We start from the raw sequence: 22,237 nt of genomic DNA, 5'->3' as shown, positions 1-22,237 counted from the left end.
ATTGACATGTATTGACATGTATTGACATGTATTGACATATTGACTTTGGAGGCTACATGTATTGACATGTAAGGACAAATGTGGGTGGGGAGGGAATTCAGCATCATAGAATTGTAGTAGGAGTGGTAGGTGATTTTTTTAAAAAAAGATGAGAAATTTGGGGGAAGCTTGAGTAGGTGACAGAAAGCAGCAGGGTACCTATGGGAACAGCCAGTAAAAAACAAACAGACAAATAAAACAAAATATATTTTTAAGATTAAAAACGGGGGACGGGGGACGGGGGACATTGGCACTGTCAAACAAACTACTCAAGCCTGTTGCATGCAGATGCAGTCTATAGACCAAAAGTTAGCTACCCCTGGTGTAAACTAAAGTGGCGATAGATAGACAGACAGATAGACAGATGGATAGATCGTTTTCAACATAAGCTACAATAAAAGACAAACTAATCTAATATATGCTCAGGCTGAAGGGCATTCAGGTGGTGATGAAGAACAGGCTGCCACCATCTACCCCTTTGCTTAAAGAAACAACATTGACTAGTACTGCTGTATCATTTTTTTCTGTTCTAAACAACAAGGAGCAGAGAGGGAAATCTATAGCCAGCAAGTTATGGCCAGTTCAAAATAGCACCAGTTGGTTTTATGAGGTTATTGACATTTTCTGCATTGCTTGGCTGTTTCAAGAAGAACTCACTGCAGGAATAACAGTTGACCTGTAGTGAATACTTATTGAAACTTTTGTGTGTGTATGGGTAGAGGAGAATACTTCAAAACACTGCAACTTTATTTCTGTTGCTAGCCTGGAATGAGAAAGTGGTGTAGCAACAAAATAGACCTTTGAATTTTCCTGAACAGCTCTCTGTAAGCGACACTTCATATCCAGGGCTTGGACAAAAATAACAAATGTTCCAAAGAGCTGTTGAAAGCACAAGAAAAACTGGAAACATTTCTCAACACCAATAAAAACAAAATAGAAAGGGGTATTTTTCAGCTCAGCTTCACCCACTATACTTGGATTATAGATGGCATGTTTTAACTTTATTGAACTGCATTCCTTTGGCTGTGGAATAAACAGCATGGGCTCAGTGCTACCTCCCTGTGAAGGGCCCTTAAATCATAGGGGTATTAGGGAAACAGAAAGTTTCTATCATTCTTCCCTCACACATTAGCTCTGCTGTGCAATTTTGGATTGTGGTTCTGTAGGTAGGGTGCATGTCCAATGAATGTTAAACCAATAAAACCTTTCCAGGATATACAATCCCTGTATTTTCCCCAGCATACATGTTAGCGCTTAATTTCCTATTTTAATGATAATTAATTTAAATCTTGGTCCAAGTTAGTTCTACAAGGCTCTTCTCCACGCCAACACCCTCTTGCTTTAGTGATTTTTAAGCAAATCATGCACAACTGCAGTCTGCAAAGGCATCATGAAGTGGACATACAATGAGTGCTTCTCCACAGTGAGTAGTTCATCAAGACAGGAAAAAGGCAAACTATTTGCAAATCTAGCACCCTACTATTACTAGCCAGAGGAAGCATTAAGAAAGTTATTTAAAACCCAACACAAAAATCATAACAGTAACATTATGAATTCTAAATGTGAAATACAGCCTACTTATCATTGAAGAACAGGGCTCTGCTAACAATATTTATCGTGACAGATTGCACTTTTGCTTAACAGGTGTATTTCTTTAAAAAAAAACAAAAAGCTTCTGTTGGAACTTACCAGCACAAGTTCTATTGTAATCTACAAGCTGCCTTTCCCCTGAATAACCTTGATAACAGCTACATTAATGGAAACTGAGAATTCCATTTTCCCCCTTAGTTGCTGCTCATAGTCCTGCTTGCTTGATAAGATAAAAATAATACTAATCTAATATAAAAATCATATCTGATTGTACTAGACAATGTGTACCAAAAGCTGATGATGTAACGTTTACATAATCGCAACATGTTGCCTGAACGTTTCAAATGTGTTTCCGGTTTCTCTCCCTATTTCTGTAAATCTGAGGTCAGTGGAAGAAAACTAGCTCTGCAATAGAACAAGCAGGGTAGCTTTTAAGAGAGAGTGCAATATTGGGGAAGCTCATATAGGGAAGGTCATATACCCTGATCTACAGTAGCTGGCAATGCTGACACAAGGGATCTATACGCTCTTGCCTTGGAAAAACAGTCGTTCAGAGGATCGTTGCACTGATTCCTCTTATTTCACCACCACTAGCCTTGTTCTGGTAACAAACTGGTGGGTGCTCAAGGGATACTAAAGCATAAGTACTGTCCAGCTGCTCATAACTCCCCTCCCCCATTCTAGACCTACGGTAATGGCTCAAAGTTGATTGGAGAGTAATAGTAGCAAAATCTCCTTACTGGATCAGGCTGCATGATAAATCTGTCACTGTCCATTATTATGTGGGCAATTGTGTTTTCTACTGTAAGAATAAACTGCAGCAAGTCTTGAGCATCCACACTCCCCATTTCCTCTCCTCTGTTGCACACATGAAGAGGTGAACAAAAGCTTAATTTTACATTTTAAACTAATTAAATTTTCCTTGTGAGGTGTAAACCTGGGGAAATTGTGTCTTGTCTAAAACTGGTTACTGAGAACAAGCTGAATCAAACCTTGGTTTCATATCCTGACTTAGTTTCAAATCATAGTTTAAACAAACCACAGTTCTGAATTTGGACTTCACAAGAAATTGTGGCTAGCTTTAAATCAAATATTTTATTCATTAGTGCAAAACAGGGTAAAAAAGAGAGTGCAGCATGAATACGCAAAGCGTGCTGTGTCTTATTCTCACAGTGGGAACGCAGGTTTGCCAGTTCTGAACTGAGTCACTCTCTTAAATTTCCTTGATGCTATCTACTAGGCTCATTTGGCAATATTCACACACAAAAATGCACACTTGCCAAAATGTCTGTTGATTATAATTTTGACCTAATTCATTTCAACAGAAGTAACACAAAGTGCAAACTTATATCACTCACCTACTGGCTTAAAGAAACAGGAATGTAACCCTCCCCCCAACCCCCAACCCCCCATCCAATAATGCTTGCTTTTAATGTATTTATGTTCCCAGCTTCTTATAAAATGTTGGATGTTCCATAAAAATGTATAGAGCTAGTTGGTTGAGAGAAGCAAAATGCAAATATTCAAGATCCACCACCACCCCTCGCATAAAATCTGAGTGCCTACACCTTTAACTCTGTTTCAAATGCCAAAAACCACAATCCTGCATGATAAGAGAGCAGAACAGTTTCTGAAGTCCATTCTAAGTCTCCCTATCTTCATTAGCAGCTGCCATGCTGGTTGTTGCATGCCCTCCCATACATTTCTCAGTATATTTAGTAACTTGTTCTCCCACCACACAGCGCACGCACACACACACACACACACACGGGTTAAAACAGATGCTCATAGACTGCGGCCAAGACATGCATACAGCAAATTAATATACTGAATCCAGTTCTTCCCAACAATTTTTAATGGAGAGTTTTACAGTGCAGTTCTAACACGTCTACTCAGAAGTATGTCTTATTGAATTCAGTGGTGCTTATTCCAAGATGAAGGGGGCTAGAATTATGAAAGGATTTGTTCGGTTTTTCTCTTTTAAAATTTACTTCCCTGCAGACTGGTTTTAAGTTCTGTTCTTCAGGATCCTTCCAACAGCATTACCAACATTGTCCCTTTGCAGTTAGACTACTTACGTAGTTATGGAGCAACTGGCTACACTGAGTGTTTCAGTTGGTTCCCTCAGTCTTACAGCCATTTTGGTTTCACTCTAGGGCCCTCTCAGACTACTTCAGATACCACACAGCAACAAACCCAGTTTGCTTCTGGGTATACATTCCCCAGGTAGCTAAAGTCCAACTCCAGTCCTCTTAATGCACGTGCCTGCCTTCATACACACTTGTTTTTCGCATGTTACATGGTTTGGGGAGTACACCTAAAACATGCTCTGTGAAGAGATATGTAGTTTGCCTTGGGGAAATCAGGAGAAAAGGTAGCTGTGAAAGAATGGAGGGGAAACTGGAAGGGAACAGTGAAGAGACCTGGGTCAGCCTCCCCTCTTGCAAATGGGTTCACAAGAATTTCTACAGCAACATTTCAGGCTTTTCTTAATATATCATCATCTTACTAATATTTGAAGTGCTGAGAATCCTTCAACTGACAGGAGCACAACTGCAACTATACAATCGTTCTTAGTAAAAAAAAATATATCTCCAATTATGCATTTTACATGCATATATTCATGAGAAAACAAAGTTTTGCAGAAATGTTACTAAACAACGCAAACCAGGATAATTTATGCAAAGCCCTTCTACCATTCCACTTTCAAACCTCCAGCTAATGGGGAAATGTTGGTAAGGTATGCTGAATTAAGAAGCGCTTACATAATGTGAATAAATATCACTAAAAACTCAACAAGTTTCATAAGAAGTTAACCCTTGTATCCTGTTATGTGCCCTCAGGGATCCCCATTTGGTACTAAAATGCAGTTTAACCTACTAAACTTCATACTGTTTAAAGTATCTGGATGTATCAGATTAAAAATGACAAAAAAATTGTAAATTGTGTGATTGAGTGAAGTTGTATGTATATTTTTCAAGTCTTCAAGATAGTTGACGTTTTAACTTATTTGAGTTTTTAAGTTGCAGTCTCTTCATATTTTGAAATTTTGTACACCTTGTAAACTTAAATATTTTGTCACTTGTAACTTATTTTTGTTGCCATATACTGACACATGCTCATTTCTATATGAAGTGTATTGTTTATTAATTGCTTCTGAGGCAGCAATAAAAACATCAAATTGTTCTCATGTTCCTGTTAACATCCATATATGGGGGAAAAGGGGCATTCTACCATTATATTTCCTAACAAAAATATTCCCCAACTGTCCATCTCATCTTATTTAGGGGGAAACTAAGCTAGTACTCACTGAAGATAACTGAAGAACTTTTGCTGTTGACTGCAGCACGTAAGGTTTTGCTCAAATTCATTAATTTCTTGTGGAAGCTTTTCTAGACAAGAAGGAACTAACTGCCCCACAATTTCATGTGTGAATGGTGCCTGGGGGAAAAAAAGACATAGCCATAAGTGGTTTTGGGGAGGGCAGTGCACCAATTTTCCCAACTTATTCAGCCATGAATTAAACCCTGGGTGGACTTAAGAGAGACCATGTTGACAGACCTAATTACCCTAGTGTTCACACCAGCTAATTTTCACAATACGCAACTAAGCAGGCACTACTTCAGTGTCATTTCCTGCACTGATTAGCACTCTTGTTCCAACAGAGTTGCTATCTAATAAAAATATTTTGAAGAAGCATGCTTCCATATGTTGCTCTCTTGTTTGTTGGACTGGGGTTGTTTCATTTTATTTATTTTTCTAAGCTTGCAGGACTCCTGACCACTGGAAGTAAAGCAACAATGCTTGCTGTAAGTGACCTGAGCCAATTAGGGGAGACTGGCAGAGACGCAACCAATTCTTCCCTCATTGATTCCTTCTATTTCAGTAACTGCTTGTTGGTAAAGTATAATTCCCCCAAGTTAGTTAGTCCAAGTATGGGTTAGCATGTGCTAGGATTAAACTTCCTGGCTCCATCTTGGCCACATATAAAACCAACACTTAACAAGGCATTGTTTGCCATGGGTAATAAACTGGTAAGATTTTTTCTTCTTCTTTCAAGCAGCAATATTACCAGACTATTTATTTCTGCACACCACTGCAACGTATTTACCAAATTTCAACACTAACTAGTACACAATCTCACAGTGACATTCCCATTTATAATACAACACTATACATAACTGAACAAGGTTATAGCTACCTGTATGCACGTTTAGTGTTAAAAACTAGCCCCAAAGCAGCTCTAAAGCATACATACCCTAGTTCCTGAAAGTGGACAGGAGAGTGATTTGATAAAATTCTCAAAATGCTGTCTGATTATATTTAGAAACAAGTGGCAAAATAAAATAATCCAAAATGTTATGAGTTGCAAGAAAAGAAAGGAATAGCAGTGAATCTATTTCCATACATCACATTGTTTCACTGTTGAATATTCTGCAGGCTGGCTAGTTCTGTACTTCATTGAGTATTTAATTTAATTTAACAAAATAGCTGTATAAAACCACATTCCAAAAGTCTTGCTTGAAAAGGAAAAGAACCCCATCTCTGATCCTTTTACGTATACCTTTCTGGTTCTACATTACCATGGACAGGTGTGTATACTGCAAATGCTGTACACTCATGCATAAGAAGATTTGGAATCCAACAACCCAGGGAAATGAGGACCAGAATTGCCACCATAAAAACAGAAAATGTTACCTTTCAGAACAGCTAACAAAGCTCATTTGAGCCAACAGAAGCTAAACCTGCAAAGTTCATGTGAAAGATTATCCCCACCCCACTTAAAAAATCTCAAAAGGTAATTCAAGTCAATGCACTGAAGAGCAAAACTACTTTAAAAGCTTGTTCAGATTTGCAATACCACAAGGCAATGTCTTCCAGTTGCGGGGGAGGGGGGGCAGATTCTCAAGTGCAAAACTTAAGCACATATTCAGCATGGAAACATACACATCGTAATGAAATGAGACAATCCTCAATTCATAAAGTCTGATCATATGCCTAGGAAATCTTTCAACTGGATTTTCCCTTTGCTAAAAGAAGCAGTTCATGAGGCAGGAGCATTAGACTGCTTGCATGCTTGCTAGGAGTTAACCAGCATAAACAATCCAGTTTTACTGTGGACCAGTAAAAACTGGAATACCACTGGCAACCTGAGGTGAGTAGCAGCAGGCCTGGTCTACCTGAGCTGGGAGCTGTTGTACCCCTTTAGGATCCTGTAAGGGGGGTGGGCTTGTCATAGCCTAGACAGATAGATAGCTTGTCATAGCCTAGACATGACAAACCTAGACAGCTTCTTAAAAAGTAGAGACATCACCTTGCCAACAAAGGTCCGTATAATAAAAGCTATGGTTTTCCCAGTAGTGATGTATGGAAGTGAGAGCTGGATCATAAAGAAGGCTGATCGTCGAAGAATTGATGCTTTTGAATTATGGTGCTGGAGGAGACTCTTGAGAGTCCCATGGACTGCAAGAAGATCAAACCTATCCATTCTGAAGGAAATTCTGAAGGAAAGCCCTGACTGCTCACTGGAAGGACAGATCGTGAAGCTGAGACTCCAATACTTTGGCCACCTCTTGAGAAGAGAAGACTCCCTGGAAAAGACCCCAATGTTGGGAAAGATGGAGGGCACAAGGAGAAGGGGACGACAGAGGACGAGATGGTTGGATAGTGTTCTCGAAGCTACCAGCATGAGTTTGACCAAACTGCGGGAGGCAGTGGGAGACAGAAGTGCCTGGCGTGCTCTGGTCCATGTGGTCATGAAGAGTTGGACATGACTAAATGACTAAACAACAACAACAAGGGGGGTGGGCACGAGGCATATGATTAGGTCCTGCCCAATGTCATTTCTGCCCAAGTTGTGACAATTAAATTGGTTAAGTGTCAAAACAATAACCTGCCAATTGGTGAGAGAATGACAAGAAGCTCTTGACCAAGGGTCAATTGTGATTGAGAATAAAATTCTTTTCTAGTCCTATAGACCAGTAGCAACTTAACACCTCAACAGAACTCTTTAAAACTGAAGGGGGTAGGCTGGGGAAACAGAGAAAATAGGGCTTAGGTGGCAGGCTTGTTGTCATGCCCCACTCCTCCTGAGATCTGGCAGGACTGTGTGACATTGTGAGGCCCCAAGAGAATCCAGGGAAGAAGGTCTCTGCCTTTTGCCACCCTGCAAGTTGGCCCTTTCAGAAGAGAAGCACCACACTGAGAGTTCACAGAGGTGTAAAGAAAGGAGCAACTTTCTTCCTTCTCTGCAATCATTTAAAGTATGGCAGGATGTTCATTTCCATGCAAGTTTATAACTTTTTCAGTGCTCCTTTTCAAATGATGCGTGGGAAACCTTCATGCCCATGTATGTTTGATTTGTTTAAAGAAAACTTTAAAAGGGACACGCCATCTTCTTGTGAAAGAAGCATGGGCAGGAAGATATCCATTCCCATTTGGGGACTCAGTATGTTGAGGGGTATGAGCGTTGTGGCTGCCTGCAATTCTGAATCTGACTTTATGCAAATTAAAAACTGCCTTTATTGCACAGTCACTGCAGAAGAGAAGCGAGCACACATAACACACTACCATTTGCTGATTTTTAATCTGAACATAGTAAGGTAAAGGTAAAGGTACCCCTGCCCGTACGGGCCAGTCTTGACAGACTCTGGGGTTGTGCGCCCATCTCACTTAAGAGGCCAGGGGCCAGCGCTGTCCGGAGACACTTCCGGGTCACGTGGCCAGTGTGACATCGCTGCTCTGGCGAGCCAGAGCCGCACACGGAAACGCCGTTTACCTTCCCGCTGGTAAGCGGTCCCTATTTATCTACTTGCACCCGGAGGTGCTTTCGAACTGCTAGGTTGGCAGGCGCTGGGACCGAGCAGCGGGAGCGCACCCCGCCGCAGGGATTCGAACCGCCGACCTTTCGATCGGCAAGCCCTAGGCGCTGAGGCTTTAACCCACAGCGCCACCTGCGTTATCTGAACATAACTTCAAGTTAAAAGTTTCTCAGAGTATATCACAAGTGGTACCCAATGCCATGTCATACCAACACCATTTCCAGAGAGAGGAAAGTTCTGTGGGACGTTTTAAGAGAAACTATTTCAGAAGTGTAAACCCAGTTAACAACACAGTCCTATAAAGAAGCCCCATAATTTTCAATGGGGCTTATCCCCAGGTAAATGGGACTAAATATCCCAATTATAAGAAGGGGAAATTCCATCAGTGCCCTCCCTTCACCCCCTTCCCACCAAACAAGTAAGAAAGAAATATTCTGAACCAGTCAGAAAGCTTTCCTACATAACAACCAGAAGTGCTAGCTATGTAAAAGGTACAGGGACCCCTGACCATTAGGTCCAGTCACAGATGACTCTGGGGTTGCAGCACTCATCTCGCTTTATTGGCTGAGGGAGCCGGCGTAAAGCTTCCGGGTCATGTAGCCAGCATGACTAAGCCGCTTCTGGCGAACCAGAGCAATGCACGGAAACACCATTTACCTTCCCACTGGAGCGGTATCTATTTATCTACTTGTACTTTGATGTCCTTTTGAACTGCTACGTTGGCAGGAGCAGGAACCGAGCAACAGGAGCTCACCCCATCACAGGGATTCGAACCGCCGACCTTCTGATCAGCAAACCCTAGGCTCTGTCGTTTAACCCACAGCGCCACCCATGTCCCTAGCTATGTAAGCAGCAGCAAGTCAAAGCTTTTCCAACACAGAATACAGTGATAGGAAGAAATGTTTTCTGTCAGAAACAATGATAATCCCACCTCTGAAACATACCTGTCATGGTGTGAGTGTACCCAACAAAATAAAAAGGACACCATACTAGAAACAACGTAGACAAAATCTATATTTTTCATTATTATTAATAAATGTAATACAATAATTAAACACAAAATGAGCTTACCACCAGGAGCTAAGTTGTTCTTCAGCTGACCCTTATGACGACTTCTTCTTCTTCTTCTTGGTATTGCAGGTCAACATGGATTTGAGAGAAAGCTTTACCCTGTAGACCCCGGTTGGGACACTGCACTGACTTTATCAATAGTATCCATCGTGGTAACAGTCTGAGTTCCAAATCTGAGGGGGGAAAGCCAAGGCAATGTCAGCATTTGAAGTAATCAAGTATGTGAACAGATACAAGCAATGCAACAATGTTTTCTGACTGGGGACCTAGATGGCAAGTGGGGAAGAAAAGCCACGTATGTTAGTCTTTACTGACAAAACTAGCTGCTACAAGCTGGTCCGCACGTATTCTTATTTGAAGAGTGTATTTGGTACTCATGCTTTTAGATTAGCGGGCTATGGACACTAGATGGCAGCACAGGAACACCAGAGATATTCCAGTGCACATTTCCTTGGAATAAAAGCACACCGTCATTTGCAAGGATGGAAAATCAACATCAGATGCTGACACGACATATACTTTAATTCAGCCACTAGGCGGAGGTAGCTGCGGGTAGTGACTACCTTTACTTGCATTCCCATTGAAGCTTATTTCTAAAAGAAGAGAAACCATGTCAAACATACGGTTAAGAAACAAGAGAATAGGCTCAGTCACCTGTTCACATTTCCTTGCCATCGTTATCAACAGAACTTTCCCTGCTCCAAACGACAACCCAAAATAGACGAACCTACCTTGCGTTAGAGCTACAAACCTTGTACTATGACTGTATGCTAAAACTATGGCTGTATGCTGATTCCTGTGTCTTGATTGGCTGGATTGCCCTCATGACAACAGGAAGGGATGAGAAGCTGTTAAACTGCAAGGACTAACACTAGTGAAATGCTAATATGACCTCCTGGCCATAGCAAACAGTTTGGGATTGGTCGAGCAATGTCGAGAGGTGGCTGGCCATAGGACAGAAGATTGACAGAATTGTATCTAAATTCAAATGGAAGGTTAATGAATGCATGGGAGACTGGAAAAATTGTGCCATTGAAAGTGTTGTGAATTTAGAGAGTTTTTTCCTATTATTTGCTTGCAATTCCCCTAGGTAAGGGAATACCCCAGTTTGCTCCAATTCTTAAGCCTCCACTGTCTTTGGAGATTGCGGTACTCATCCATTCTTCTGAAAATGTTGGAGTTTCTGAAGTCTGAGAAAATATGGAATAAAGTACAAATTGACAATGATTGGACCACAGCATTGTGTGGATGCCCTGGAAAACGTGAGTGAAGCAGCCGAGCAATTGCATACTAAATGCCAGATAGTCGTGGCAAATCCCAGCCACAGCCCTGGTGTATCAGCAGCCATTTTTCACTGCTATAGCCCCTTCACCTGCTGTAGCGAGCACACCTGCATGCAAAGTTAAGAGAAACTGCTAAAATACTTAAAAAGACAGTTACCTATTTCTCTTGCTGGTTTGTTTCTTCATCATATGAAGAAAGCTGATTTATATTGTTAATGATTCCTAAGAACAAACCAAGCTATGTAAAAATTTGTGTTTCTAAGTGGAGTTAATATGGTGCTCTACATGAAATATAGATAATATGGACATGGTTCATAATATACCTAACATGCTGCAATTTAAGTAAGCCATGATTTAGAAAACAAACTAGAGAAAGAAGACATTAACTATTGCAACCATTTTAACAATCAGAAATTCTCAGATTAAAAAAAGGCACCCAGCTATCAAAGGTAGATTCTTGTTTGCCATAAAATGAAGAGTCAGCATATTGGGGAGAAAAAAAAATATCCATGTAGAGAGGATGATTGCCATCCTTTTAGATACCAGAATATTGCCTGGATGAGGCATGAATTCTCAAAGGCACATTGGTTAGTGTACCATGGCTCTGTTTGCATACGGCACAGATGGTATAGTTCTCTCTAGAGGCCAGTACAGATGTAACACACCAATCTTCTAACCCTTTCAGACCCAGCCATCTGGTTCCCTCTGGCCCCAGTAAGAAGGTCCACTTCCTAGTAACAGTCATATCTGGTGCTACTGTGAAACACATCTTGGATAGAGCATTTCCCCATGGCTCACCATCGTCTTCTTTGGCGATCACTCGTAACCAAGTAAGATTGTCTTCCATAAACACGGTTTTAAAAGTGAGTCTGTAAGTGACTGTGGAGGCCAATTCTGGATCCACACATCCTTCCACAGTGGGGACATTTGTTTCCGGGTGGGAATTTATCATGGGGTGGATTTGCCAAGCGTGCCTTCCTCTTAGCGCGTTTCTCCCTTGCGTCCTGAGTTCGAGCGTCTTCAAAGTCCATGACACATCTGGTAAAGCCTGTTCTCTAATTGGAGCACCAGTGTTTCCCAGTTGTCGGTGTTTATGCTGCATTTTTAAGATTTGCCTTGAGAGAGTCTTTGAACCTCTTTTCACCATAGTACCATAGAGCAACAGGGAGAAGAATGTGCCAAAAAGAGTTGGAGCAAGAACACAGCCCTGTTTCACACTGCTCTTTATATGGAAGGTGTCCGAGGATGAACCATCATACTGGATGGTGCCGTTCCTGTTCTCATGGAAGGACACAGTCATCTTGTGGAGCTTAGATGGGAATCCTATCTTGTTAAGCAGTGTGAAGAGTCCCTTTTGGCTGACAAGGTCAAAGGTCTATGAAGGTGATGTACAAGGGGCATCTCCGCTATTGGCATTTATCCTGCAGTTGGGAAAAAAATCACATTGACTATTAGCCTCTGAGCTCTAAAGCCACATTTTGATTCAGGAAAGACCCTGTCCATGAGTAACTAATCTTTTGAGAACTACATGGGCAAAGGCTTGCGTGTTCAGACCCAGAGACCTCCCCCCTAAATAAAGTCACACTTGACTCAAATTTTAGTTTGGGTTTTTGGCAGAATTTAGGCCACAACTTTATTGATTACAGAAGGTGGGTGGTTGCATAGGCTCTGGTTTGACTAGCTCCCTGCACCCTGGCAGGCAGCACTGCCCCAGAGCTCTATCATAGGTCAGCCAAGGGTAAACACCTGGGTAGGTGAAAAGCTGGAACAGACTATGTTCACCACCCAAATGCCCCCCTGGACTCAGGCACGGGCACAACCCCCTCTCAGGGGTTGACCAAACCAGCTGAGTCCCTGGATTCCTTTAACGGAATGCCCTACACATAAGGATGGTGAGAGTGTTCTCCCATCCCTATCACATGAACCAGAGCCTATCCGCAAGCTTACAAGTTGTGACAATTTGCTGCGTGGCAGGCGAAACCCAAATAGCAACAGCCAATCAGCCAAGTGGGGAACGACAGATGACACATGGCGGCATAGCAAGGTCAAGCGCAAAATGGCCTAAAAGTAGGGAGAGGTGGGTGGGTGTTCCAATGCACGAGCTGAAAGAGGAAGCTCTGGATCACATGCATAGGTATATATAGGTCCCTCGATCCATTTAGACTGCACCCCATTGGCCAGACTGAACCCAGCATCAAGGGACCTACCAATCGGGTGTTGTGGCTAATCAATCCAACCCACCTACAACACAGGAGGTCATTCTTCAGGTCTCACCGCAACACGTGCCCTCTTTTAGGGAGGACATGATTTCCCACAGAGTGTTCCCACAGTAATTGTTACAATCATGGTTGTCACCTTTGTTCTTACAGAGGGTCACAATGCTTGGGTTGTGCATGTCATGTGACATGGATCCTTATTCCTAACACTGCAAGAGAAGGCCGTGGAGGTGTGTCATTAGGGAGGAATTGAGACCAGCTTTCAGCACTTTTGTTAGGATTCCATCCTGTCCTGGGAGTTTACCATGTGTGAGAGAGCTAATGGTGTTCTTCAGCTCGTCAAGGGAGGGAGAGATTGTTCCAATACTGGCAGAGTTTGAATGTTGTCAATTGCTGTGCCAGAGACCATGTTTTCCTGTGAGTATAATTCTTGATAGTGCTCTGCCCTTTGCTTCATCTGCTTTCTTTGGTCTGTGATGATCTCTCTCTCCAGGCAAGGTTTTCAGTTTTCTCCACTGTTGGTGCAAAGACTGTCTTCATGCCTTTGTGCATTTTCCAAATGTTGCCGCTGTCAGCAGCAAGTTGAATGTTCTGACACAGCTTTAGCACAGCTTTGGCACAGTGCCTGGCAATCCACTGGGCATCACTCCTTGCCTTTCGCAGTGCAGCAAGTGTCTTCTCGCAGAGCACATACTTGTAGTTCACAAGAGCCTTGTGTTTCACAGCAATAACAAGCTCTGTGTCTTTAATGCCAGCCTCAAAGCAGTCAGGGATCTGTCTTTTGCCCCAAGTGGAAATAACTGTGTTGTCAGATGCCTCTGATGTAGTTCCACCTTGCTTCGATACTGTCTCTGAGGCAGATCAGTAGTGCTCGCCATCACATAGTGATCTATGTCACACTCAGCACTGTGGTGGCTCCGTATGACACAAGCACATTTCAGAGTCAATCACCTAGTTTCTGAATCACTTCAGACAACTTTTACCAGCCCTCCAATTAATGTCCATTTAATATGTTTTTTCCTTTTTTTCCTTTTTTTTTTTTTTTTGCAAAGTCATAATCTGATGGATTTGGCTACAACAGAAGACAACAGTGCTAAAAGCCTACTTTCAAAATGGTGCATAAATCAATACTTCGCCAAAATGGAAATGTTCCACATTTAATTTCCTAATGTACACTGGGCTGTGGCATGTTAAAAACCAAAAGTGCTCTAAGAGATCATTATAACCTTGTGACATGATGTAAACACCATGCAAATTATGCACGGAGCTTTTCAAGTCTTACATCTCCCACTGGCCATGACAAATTATAATTATGAATAAGAGTGATAAAAGGAACAAATATAAACACAACAAAATAAAAAAATTCCTTCCAGTAGCACCTTAAAGACCAACTAAGTTAGTTCTTGGTATGAGCTTTCGTGTGCATGCACACTTCTTCAGATACACTGAAACAGAAGTCACCAGACCCTTCTATATAGTGAGAAGGTGGGGAGGGGTATTACTCAGAAGGGTGGTGGGATTGGGTGATTGGCAGATAGCTGTGATGAGCCTGTTGACGACTCTTAACGACTGCAATAAGTCTTACAGGAAAAAGCAAGGGGTGAGAAGGTGAAAAATGGCTTTGTCATGTATAATGAGATAAGAATCCAATGTCTTTGTTCAGACCAGGTCTCTCCATGGTTTTAAGTTTCGTAATAAGTTGCAATTCAGCAGCTTCTCTTTCCAGTCTATTTCTGAAATTCCTTTGTAATAGAACAGCTACTTTGAGATCTTGTATAGAATGTCCTGGTGACTTCTGTTTCAGTGTATCTGAAGAAGTGTGCATGCACACGAAAGCTCATACCAAGAACTAGCTTAGTTGGTCTTTAAGGTGCTACTGGAAGGAATTTTTTTATTTTGTTTTGACTATGGCAGACCAACACGGCTACCTATCTGTAACTGGAAATATAAACACAGGGAACAAAACAAAAAAAGAGGGTGGTGATGTAGTTGCTTTATATTCCCACCAGGGATGTAACAAAGCTGGTGGCTTTCTAAGTTCCAGTGTTGGCAGCCCTGTAGCTAGGGCAGGCCAAATGGGTGCAGCACCCGCCACCCCTGTAAAACGCACTTTGCAAGTTCCCCCTTGGGTGGCTGCTGTTTTTTAATTGACTTTCTAATTTGTGACATGACAGACAAAGACAGTCCTCCATTTAAAAAATGATGGCTTTTTTGAGAACAGGAGCAATTTAAAAATAAGATCCTCTGAAAAATTCAGTGACTAAGACTGAGTAAGTGCACAACACAAGCCTCATCTGGAAGAGTCTCTAAAAGCTTGCTCATTCAGGACTTTCCTTGACTTAGGGTAGATTTTTCATGGGCACAATCCCCTATAATTATTTCAGTGAACCTGAAAAAAAACCAAACCATGATCCTTGAAGCATAGAAGCCAACTCATAGAAACATAGAAGCTCCCATAAAATATTTGAGGCCCCCCCCCCAAGTTTATGGGCATTGCCATTTTTAAATGGTGTGAGCGCAGCTTGTCTTGTGATTAATTCTGTGGATTGTGGCTTTTCTTCAAGTTATTTTCTTCAAGTTGGCACTCCTGCCTTGAAGAGTTAAATATTAGAACTTTGTATTATGAGCTAGAGTTAAGTCTCTGCTCCTGGACTTCCATCCACCCTGAAGTCTTTAAACGCACTCACTATCCTCAAAAAGGTTTATTTGTGTTTGTGGTATGCATGTATTTGTGGTCTGTGGGAGGTGTGCGCATGCATGCAAGAGAGTGTGAGGTGGCCAACTTGGGACACACACTCACTTCTGCTTTAACTATGCCCACCAAGTCTAGCATGAAGTCCTGTGATGATTGGCCAACAGGGAATAAGGCCCTCAGACTGAAGAGCATTTTCTGCCCTGATATAAACCTAAAAGTGTGAAGACATTTAGCTGAACGGAACCACATATAGAAGACAGGACACTGCTGGAAAGAACAAGTCTTAATTTATGCCCACTGTACTGAGAGGGAATTAAGTTCTGATTCTCCTCACAATGTATGTAGGCCCAGGAAGCTATTTGCCATTTCTGAGTTGTGAGTTCACTGCTCTAGTAATGGCTGATAATGGTTAAAACCCTAGTTTAAAACTTATGGCCATGTCATTCTTCCATATGAGGAGATAAAAACATCCTCTGCCACACACTTAGCAGCTTGATGGCCTCATATGCTTTGTGGATGGTGAAGTGCAGCACAGAGTAACAAAGATGCTAGTCTATTCCTCACAACAGTTCTATTCACATTCAGCGTTGAGATGCATTTGAGACTGCGGAAATGACCCCAAAGCTGATAAATCTGGGCACAGATTTATCTTTTCACTTGTTCTGTGGGCCCAAATTGTCAAAGTGAAAATGTAAGTGGTTTTCACAAAGGAGGAGCGCAGCAAGGAATAGAGCACCCCCCTTTTAATTTTTCCATGTCTTTTTCTGTTGATAAAAGGGCAGAGCAATGGGGTCAGAAGAAAGGCGGCAACCCTACAAGCAAGGGAATTCTGGTAGTCAGAAGACCAATGGTTTAAACATTGCCAGTCCTCTTCCTTTAAGTGGTGGTTTCTTCTGAGGGAAATTCCACCAGGTGCAGCTTTTCCCAGCACTGTAACACTATGATGAGAACTGCCACACCTGGGACAATTCTTTATGCATCTCTTACAAACTCCAGAGCCCTCTCACGGCTGGACTCACCTACTAAATTAAACAAATTGATGGCATCTTCATGCTCAGCTCCAATTTGTTGATTGCTAGAAGTGGAGAAACAGAACGAAGGATGTCATAGCACACATTTATTGGCTAGTGTGGTTATGAAAGGAGCCTGTGTATCAGCCGAGGCTCTTGGTGGCTCTCAGATAAAGGTTGGCTAGCTTTATCTGAAGCACTGCCAACAATGACAATGAAGTTTCCCATGATTTTGCTGCACTTTCTGTCTTGGAAGCCATGCATGCGACGGGCTCCAGGAATCTGGAAAGGATGTCTATGGTTGCATGTCATTGAGCCATCAGGTGTTAAGGTGTTGAGCTGGGAGTGGTGAAGGGAAATGCAAAGATAGGGGTGGAATTGGATTTCTTGAGCCCCTAACAAGCATAAGGTGGGCATGACAGGCAAGAGATGACCTCTGGAAATGAAAAACAAAGCAAAACAAAACAAAAGACTACCCTCTGTTCCTGATGCTTTTCCCCTGCTCCTAACTATATAGCAATAAGGCATTCAGGCAAGTTAAAACATTCATACAAATACTACGTGCAGTGATTTTTTCTGGAGGGACGCAGGGGTACACATACCCCTACACATTCTGTGAATCTTTGTACAGTGGTACCTCAGGTTAAGTACTTAATTCATTCCGGAGGTCCGTTCTTAACCTGAAACGGTACTTAACCTGAAGCACTACTTAAGCTAATAGGGCCTCCTGTTGCTGCCGTGCCACTGGAGCACAATTTCTGTTCTCATCCTGAAGTAAAGTTCTTAACCTGAAGCACTATTTCTGGGTTAGCAGAGTCTGTAACCTGAAGCGTATGTAACCTGAAGCGTATGTAACCCGAGGTACTGTATTTATTTTTCCCTATTTGAACTATAAAATGGTGATTTTCTTGAGTCAAAATGAGAGTACCCCTAAGCATTTTTTTTAAGAAAAAAAGCACTGATTACATTGTCACAGAGAAATGGGTTGGTGGTGTTTGACTAGGGCCTTGGTTCTGAAGTGCCCTACAGAAGGTGCTTTCCCCCAAGTAGAATAACCATAAGCCCTCTAGCCTAAGAGTGGTTCCAGTAGTTATGTTGATGTGCGAGCCAGTCACACATCTTTCCAGCCTTTGTCTAAAACATGTCTCCAAAACCTCCCCCTCTTTTCTTCTAGACACCCCTCCCTCCCTCTCTCTGACTTGCAGTGTGAATATCCTAGCGAATAACTGACATCTGCTCCGGAAACTACATTTTGTGAGTGATCTGTAATCACACTTCACCTGCTGACTGAAGTAAACTTGCGAGATTCCCACACCACATAGAAACACACAGGGCTACACCCTGATTCTTGAGCCTTTTGCAGCAGTTTGACACACAGAAATTTAGCAGGTGTAAATTTCCACACAATTTGCATCTGGGCAGGGGATCGCAGGCAAAAGTGCTTTTTCTTGCCTCCTAGTGTGGTATTACAGTACCTGTTTTCTATCTGCTTTAAGGATCCACATTTAGTTTCCAATTAGCACATTCTTGCGTCTCCACTTTTAGCTTTTGAGAATGTGATAAATAATTACATTATTTTAGGAGCAAGGAACATCTGGCCCAAGGGTGGGTGTGGCTCTCCATGCCTCTCTATCTGGCCCTCTGGGGACTCTTTCTAGGCCATGCTCTGTGCCTTCTTCAAGTGCTTTTGCTTAGCTGCAGTTTATCCTTAAATGAAAATAATGTCTCTTGCTTGCTTGGAAGTGTGTGCGCGCGTAGAAACTGGCTTTTAATTTGACTGGAATGTTTCTTATTGGACAAAGGTAGGAGTCAAAAAACCTGTCCGCAATAACACTTTATTTCCTTTAGAATAGTTTATATTTTCTGACCAGAGATCCTATATAAACCTTGGCCTATAGTAAGGGTTTAAGACACAAAATACAGTGGTACCTCAGGTTCTTACTTCATTCCGGAGGTCCGTTCCTAACCTGAAACTGTTCTTAACCTGAAGCTCCACTTTAGCTAATGGGGCCTCCTGCTGCTGCCGCATCGCCGAAGCACTATTTCTGTTTTCATCCTGAAGCAAACTTCTTAACCAGAGGTACTATTTCTGGGTTAGCGGAGTCTGTAACCTGAAGCGTATGTAACCTGAAGTGTCTGTAACGCGAGGTACCACTGTAGATCTCTCACATTTAATCTTGCCAAAGTCAGTGCCAGGGCATCCAGTTACAGTTATTTTGTATCTATACATTTTTTGCAGAATGGAATTTTATTACTAAAGGCAATTGAAAAGCCTCGTGAAATTGCCATTGGGAATTTGATAAACAAAAACAACTTGATTCTGCAAGTACTTAGCAGGGACCAAGCTGGGTACTGCTGCTTCCCATATAGCATACGAAAGAGTGCAGTTCTGCAGTTCTCTTCAGTAAGCTTTTCATACAGTTCTAGTTACAGGTAGATAGCCGTGTTGGTCTGCCGTAGTCGGGGGGCGGGGGGGTGGAATTCCTTCCAGTAGCACCTTAGAGACCAACTAAGTTTGTTATTGGTATGAGCTTTCGTGTGCATGCACACTTCTTCAGATACTCTTCAAAAAGTGTACTGGTTACTGGTACTCATTGAAAGTTCAGCTCTAGCTACCAATTCTCCAGTAATATTTCTTGTACTGTAATAATAAATATAACAACTCATATTCTACTCATATTCTAAAAGTACTAAAAGAGTGGTATACAACATGAAACAATGTACCAAAAGAAGAAAAAGGTAACCGTTTCTAAAAAAAAACCAATGAACTACCACTAATAAAAGCAGTGCTTTGTAGTGCCTCTTTGAAGCAAGAGCCTAGGCTTGATCCAGATATTGCCTTGATGGCTGAAACCTCAGTCTTATCCCCTTTAATTAAAAAAAAAAAAAACGCTTAAAAATAAAAAAGTAATGGGTTGAATTTCCCTCATGTTTTTTGTTTCCCCAATCAGTAATTATCATGAGGCTTGTATAAAGGAAAGAAAAAGGAAACTGAGTTCTCTTCAAACTTTCCTGTTTACAGGTTCCTTTCAAGGTCATCCTCCATTTCTATCACCCCTTTATATTATTTTTTTCTGCATGAACCCCTTCTGGTTTCAGGGCAGTTCAGGCATTCTAATACCTAAGGACATGTTGATGTTGTTTTGGTTACTCTCCCTAATGATTTTCCATGCCCTGGAGAAAAAGTTGTTCTGCTTACCTTGGCTTTCTTCCAGGAAATGCTAATCACCTGCTACAGGTGCAGGGAACAAGATTCCTACGTCTTTTCCTGTTCCTGCAAGTGCTGTGAAGACGTCAATGCAGTCCAAAGTAATGGTGGTGAAGAGAAATATGTGGAGACTTACACTCAACTTTCCACCTGTGTGGTTAGGAGTAGATATATGTAGCTGTGGAACTATAAGCTACAGGAAAATGTAAGTTTCTGTGTTTTTTTAGCAGGGAGTTGTCTGCACTTTGGCTGGTTTATTTTAATTTTGTAAGGAAGAGTGAAATTAGAGAATTACAACTACTGCAGGGAGTGATCTTGTTTCTGCACCAAATGTATATTCAGCATTTATTTATTTTTTTGGTCTATGCTAATAATGAATTAGTATTTGGTTCTTAACTAAAATTTACAACAAAACCCCAACATTTGAGAGGAGGTGCCTATAGCATTACTCTTTAAACTTTCAACACAAAACCAAGTATATCCTGACTATGTTTACTTGGCGATAGCTCCAATTTCACTAGGACTTTCTCCAAATAAGTAGCCCTCGGGCTGCAGCTAAAATCATTTGGATGCTATGGTTTCTGTTTATAGTGGCATGGTCTGTGGTGTTGAAATCATGTATGATGACATGAAGATGTCAGTTGCATCTTGGAGCTTACAATAGATGTGGCAGAATTCATTATCTTTGTAAAGTTAATAATCACTCTGGAACTCTATTTGCAAATTGTGATACTCCTTGGAGGAGAAATCTCATCTCCCAGGACAGTGGAAGACATTCATAAACCAATTCATATACGCCCTCCCATCAGATGTCAAGGAAATAAACAACTATCTGGCTTTTAGAAGGCAGCCCTGTTTAGGGAAGTTTTTCTGTTTGATGTTTTATTGTGTTTTTAATATTCCATTGGTGGGCAGGGTATAAATTATTATTACAGTCATACCTTGGGTTACAGGTGCTTCAGGTTGCGTTTTTTCGGGTTACAGACCGCCAAAACCCGGAAGTACTGGAACAGGTTACTTCCGGGTTTCGGCAGTCACGCATGCGCAGAAGCGCCGAATCGCAACCCGCGCATGCGCAGATGTGCTGCTGCGGGTTGCGGACACTGCGGGGTGTGAATGTGCATCCCACAAGGATCACGTTCGCAACCCAAGAGTCCACTGTATTATTATTATTATTATTATTATTATTATTATTATTATCCCATTTTCTGGATTGATACTGAATAGTAGCTCATGTAAAAAAAGATCCTTGCTATAGGGACAAAAATTAGCTTGAGGAAGTTTGTTGCATATTATTTAGGTTACGAGTTTACAGGTGGGAACACTGCATGTTCTTACTTCATCTGCTCCATAACATTAAAACAGATGAAATCTGGCACATATGAAGATCACTTAGGCACCAATGCAACAAGTCTTAGGACTGGACTGTGTAACAAAGATAAACATTTATGTCATATACCATATGTGTTGTGAAAAGAGGGAAACCTCATTTCCTAGTTATATTTCCATTTAAATTTTCTAACCCACCTTCATTGAATAATGATCCTAGAGGGATACAGCATGAAAAACATAAAATAATAGTTACAAATTGGCAAAATGATCAGAGTTTAAACCAACATATATAACTTTAAATACTTGAATTTAAATTAGTCAAAGTACTTGCCAGGGTGGGAGGAATGGTGCTCTTCTCTGTTCTATGCAGACATGCTCTAGGTAAATTTTCTAGGCTATAAAGCTATATTATTTTAAGAGTGTAATTTTAATTCAATGGGCTAAACCTGATAAGATTTAGAGGGGCTTAAAGATAGCTCTGATCTGGACATATCAGCAGAAATGTCCCCCCCCCCCTTGTTTCATGATCAGTAAGGGGAGGGTATATATAAGGTACCCCTGACCGTTAGGTCCAGTCGCAGATGACTCTAGGGTTGCACGTTTATCTCGCTCTATAGGCCGAGGGAGCCGGCGTTTTTTCCTCAAACAGGTTCTGGGTCATATCGCCAGTATGACTAAGCCACTTCTGGCGACCAGAGCAGTACATGGAAATGCTGTTTACCTTCCCGCCGGAGCAGTATCTATTTATCTACTTGCACTTTGATGCGCTTTCAAACTGCTAGGTTGGCAGGAGCAGGGACTGAGCAATGGGAGCTCACCCCATCGCTGGGATTCGAACCGTCGACCTTCTGATCAGCAAGCCCTAGGCTCTGTGGTTTAGAAACCACAGCGCCACCCGCGTCCCATATATATATATATATATATATATATATATGGTTAAACAAAGAATGTAGGATATTTGTGTACAGCACT

At 41.7% G+C, this 22,237-nt stretch overlaps 1 protein-coding gene and 1 long non-coding RNA gene across 3 annotated transcripts in view; one reads left to right on the top strand and one right to left on the bottom strand.

Moving 5' to 3' along the window:
* Nucleotides 1–225, top strand: part of CHRM3 (cholinergic receptor muscarinic 3) — a 241,749-nt gene extending 241,524 nt beyond the window's left edge. For both annotated transcript variants that reach the window (XM_079969516.1, XM_079969517.1), the window contains one exon: nucleotides 52–225. The gene's annotated coding sequence lies outside the window, so the exon portion shown is untranslated. The remainder of the gene's footprint in view (nucleotides 1–51) is intronic.
* Nucleotides 1–10,982, bottom strand: part of LOC307212372 — a 48,090-nt gene extending 37,108 nt beyond the window's left edge. The window contains exon 1 of the long non-coding RNA XR_013836977.1: nucleotides 9,522–10,982. This is a non-coding gene — a long non-coding RNA (uncharacterized lncRNA). The remainder of the gene's footprint in view (nucleotides 1–9,521) is intronic.
* Between the last annotated feature and the right edge of the window lie 11,255 nt (nucleotides 10,983–22,237).

Source organism: Podarcis cretensis (assembly GCF_951804945.1).
Source record: "Podarcis cretensis genome assembly, chromosome: 3".
NCBI classification, from domain to species: Eukaryota; Metazoa; Chordata; class Lepidosauria; order Squamata; family Lacertidae; genus Podarcis; species Podarcis cretensis.
This window is presented reverse-complemented; position numbering and strand designations above follow the sequence as displayed.